This window comes from Phoca vitulina, unplaced genomic scaffold (assembly GCF_004348235.1).
Source record: "Phoca vitulina isolate PV1807 unplaced genomic scaffold, GSC_HSeal_1.0 scaffold106, whole genome shotgun sequence".
In the NCBI taxonomy this organism is placed as follows: domain Eukaryota; kingdom Metazoa; phylum Chordata; class Mammalia; order Carnivora; family Phocidae; genus Phoca; species Phoca vitulina.
Window position 1 is genome coordinate 851245 of NW_022589809.1, and position 4739 is coordinate 855983.

Consider the following 4739-nt stretch of genomic DNA (forward strand, 5'->3'; position numbering starts at 1 on the left):
TAAAATAACCCCATGATGTAAACACTTTTATATTTTTCCATTGTCATAGAAGAATTTGATTATTGGAGAAGTAACTTGGCTGTGGTTGCTCTAATAACTGATGGAACTGAGACCACCACTAATGTCCCTACTGACTGTCTCTTTAATAGAGCAGAGTCATGATACTAGCACTCTGTTTTTTTCACTTTTGTCATGTTTTTATTTATTTCTATTTAATTTATTCATTTTTATCCTGCTGCCATACATATCCCAGATACTAACATGACCTAGCAGAGAAAAATCAATATAATAATAATAATAACAATAACAACAAGAAACGTATGACAGTTAGGACAAAAGGAAAATTGAAGAAGTCTTCCTGACAGTAAAGGCAAAAAGAAAATATATATCACAAAGCTATAGCGTTTGATTTAAGAAATGTAGAAGAACCATGACTATTCCCATTTCCACGACCACAAAGACATTTTCCACTGGGCTGCCCTCCCCAGGTAATAGCTGAAAGCCCTTTAGAACTACCTTAGTGACATGCATAATAATGCATAAGAGCTTTTTCTTCTGCCTTTTCCTAATGGCACAGGTCCAAGACATAATTCAATGAGAGCAATGCAGCATGGACACAAAGGAGTCAGTCCATACATACAGCTACATACCGATCCGACCTAATTTTAGGACACATTTGAGACGACTGAGGACTCTATTTCTCGAAACAGGTGTGCTAGATTAAAGATGATCTTAAAGTATCCTATTAGAATGAGGTAAAAGTGATATTTTAGACCTTCCAAGGCAAGATCATAGGAAATCTGTCAGCATGCAGCTAAATACAGTTTGTCTGGGTCTATGAGTCACCAGGTGAAAGGCTAACTGCCCTATGGTAGCCGTGCTGGGGAGACTGTGGGCGGATTCCATCACCTGCTCTCTTACCAACTTCCAGCCACTCTGCCACACTGAGTGGAGCTCTCCGAGCCCCTCCTGCCCACCAGTTCAATACCACCCAGTGACCTCAGTAGACACAGCACAGAGCTGAAGAACCTCCCAGGGGAGCCCTGGTCATATTCCCAACCCACAAAATGGTGAGGTATAATAAAATGGTTGTTATCCCAAGACACTGAGTTTTGGGGATGGTTTCGCAGGGAGCTAGAACACTGGGGACCCCTAGAATATTCTACATCAGAGTTACATAAAATCACAAGGTAAACACGATGAATTTTCCAGAAGCATCAATATTATTCGACACTTGAGAAGATATTTAAATAATTGAACTGATAATTAAATGAAAGCATGCTTCTGTTACAATAAACTGACAGAATAGATAGAAAAATGTAGATAAATTTTTATCGTAAAACCCAAGACCTCAAATATTTTGAGTGCTTTAGTGCACTGTTCTATATTATGGTAAGGTTCCTGAAATTCACTTTTCTCTGCTTTTCTGAGTACTTTGTGGAAAACTATGGGAAACACTCATGAAGAAAACAGGATAGGGTGTGTGCTTTTCAGGTACTTTTCCAAAAGTATCACTTTGCCAGGAAAGCTTTGGAAATCTATGGGTCTGTACTGTGAATGTAGTGAGATTCTTTTTTTTTTTTTTTTTTGAGGGGGTGGGTCAAATTAATTTTATTATGCTCCAAGATGAATTGCTACCAGTGCAACATCCTATTGCTATACATTCAAAAAAAATTTCACACACTAAACAAAATCTCAGTTGATGAATGGAAATGAATGATTGAAAAGTCTTTAGGAACCTCACACACACACTATGTGGCTCGCTGAAATGTCTATCACGTAGTATTTAGATATAAATAGGTTCCTGCGAGTTTGTTAAATGGGAAGGCTACCAGACAATCACTCAGCTGCAGCGCCTGCGGGAGGCTTTCAGACAGACTGATGCACAGGTGTGGCGTTGCCCGCAGGGCAAGCCGGTGGAGGGCTGACACGCCACCTTCATATCCACAACGGATTTAGTCTTCACGCCTGGGCTGAACCCCACGGCTGCTGCGTTTCCACCCATAGTAACTTATAGTAACTTAGACTTTGTGCAACAATGATAACAGAAAGCCTTTTTTATTCTTTAAGAAGAATAGACTCGATTACCTTTGGCAAATTCTATACCCGTCTTACATGTTTAAAATTGTGTTTCCAACTCAAAGAATTGAGCAGCTCCTGATAAATACTTATCACACCAAAGTTAGCCAGAAAGCCCTGAATTCCTTGGCCAAAAGTTAAGAGAGATCTAAAATTGGCATTACCTTGAAGACATTTCTAGGATATTTAAAATGTTCTTTTAATAATGTCAAAAAGAAAAAAAAATGGGAAAATGTTTAATATTACTTAAAATAATTGTAATGTTATATTTACCATTTGCACAAATTCCTAATTCTATTGGCTAATAGTTGTCCAGCCTCATCATCCACACCAGACTTTGTGTCACTGGGCTTAAGCCACAAAAAAAAATGAGAATAAGCAGGAAAAAGTTTCCATCAGTAGAGGGCACTGTTTTAGCAAAGCACAAAAGCCTAGAATCTTTCCCTTGTGTTTAAATTACTCTTGCAAGAAAGGTAGCATTCTTGGAATAACTTAACTATTTCACTGCACCACTTACTGCTTTCAGTACAAAATCTTTTAAATTGTTTCTTGTGATAACTAGATGCATGATCACTAGAGATGATGTGATAACTGGTTAAAACTCAAGCCAAGATCTTTAACAGTCATTTATTGGATACTCTCGTCAAAATGGCCTGGTATCCACCTTCTCAAGGTGTCCAACCTGAGTAGACAGCTCTTCAATTCAACAAAAAAGAAAGCCAAGATCTTCCTCAGGAAAACTCGATAATAATACTCTAAAAATTTCACTGACGCCCACAGAGGATCTGCCTTCGGTCAATAAAGGTTTCTCACATGCTAAATACAGGATTTGTAAAAGATTCAGGTAGCTGATTAACCAGATTGTCTTGTTATAGAGTCATTAGTCACTGGGACATGTATGGAAAAGAGAATGGCATTTACTCTAGGCTTTCTTGGCACCTCTTTCTGACATTAATTATTTAGCAGAGACGAAGGTCTAATTATGCCACTCCCAGTTCATGATAAAAAACGAAATCAAGTGTACCAATTTTTTTCTTGAAGAATTACTACTATCTTTCATGTTTCCCCCATTAACAATCATCAGATTTTTTAAAAAGATTTATTTATTTATTCCAAGGAGAGAGAGAGAATAAGGGGAGGGGCAGAGGGAGAAGGAGAAAGAACCCAAAGCAGACTGTGTGCTGAGCGCAGAGCCTGACATGGAGCTCGATCCCACGACCCTGAGATCGTGACCTGAGCCGAAACCGAGAGTCACACCCTTAACCGACTGAGCCACCCAGGTGCCCCAATCATCAGATGTCTTTTAAAATAATATGATCAGTTAAGTACACAGATTTGACCATATCTTTCTTTCTTCTCTTTATCTGTCATTGAAGTGTAATTAACATAGTGTTATGTTAGCTTCAGTTGTTCAATATCGTGATTCAACGATTCTATACATTTCTCAGTGTTCATCTGGCAAGTGTCCTCTTAATCCCCTTCACCTACTTCACCCATCCCCCCAACCCCCTCCCCTCTGGTGACCATCAGTTTGGTCTCTAGAGTTAAGGGTCTGTTTCTTGGTTTGTCTCTCTCTCTCTCTTTTTTCTCCCTTCACTCATTTGTTTTGCTTCTTAGATTCCATATATGGAGTGAAATCATATGGTATTTGTCTTTCTTTGACTGACGATTTCACTTAGCATAATACCCTCTGGGTCCATTCTTGTTGTTAGGAATTGATCTCATTCTTGTTCATGGCTGATATTAATTTAAAAAGATACACGCACCCTCATGTTTATTGCAGCTTTATTTACAACGGCCAAGACACGAAAGAAACCCAGTGTCCATCCATAGATGAATGGACAAAGATGTGCTATATATATATATATATATATATATATATATATATATATTCATCTTCTTCTTCCTTTTAACCTCCAATCCCCACTAGTAGACAAAGCCTTCCTTGACAAACTAAAATAAACTGTCAGAATTTCTCCTAGTTCCCTGTTTCCTTACTCCCAGCTTCTGAAGCCTCACTTACTCATCTCTTGACACACACACACACACACACGATTCTCAAATTTATTTTTTTTACACCCACGCCCTATACTAAGTAATACTGTGCCAGCTATGAAACCACCCTTTTGACAGCAAGTTGACCCCTCTGTCCTCCTCTTTGTGATGCCAAGTTGGGACGTGGAGAGCAAAATGATTTTGCCCATCAGCTGCTTCCTGGAAACATGTCTCGTGGGAAGCTCTCCAGTCAGTCTGCCAGGCTGGAAGGGAGAGAAGTTCTCCGTTTGGCTTCCCTTTGTCCCTCGAGGCTTCCTCAGCAAGGCTGCCTCACCCTAGGGGCAGAAGCTGACTCCACTCTGCACACCTGCAAGGCCAGCCCTTCACACCAACAGCAGCCCAGCGGCGCTCCCGTCTCAGAGGCTGGGGCTCCGCTACATGGGACCCTCCTCCAAACACCCACGTTTGCTGAAGTCATTCCCCCCATAAAACCTTTGTGTTGTGCTTCTCTTTTCAGATAGCCAACGCTTAATTCCCCACAATCTTTATATTAAATTCCCTCAGTTAAAACGACTGGTCTAGTTTCTGTCACAGGGCTGTGTTCTGACTGATACACCTGTTTATGACTTAGATGCTGATATCACTGCTCCAAATTACTGAAAGGT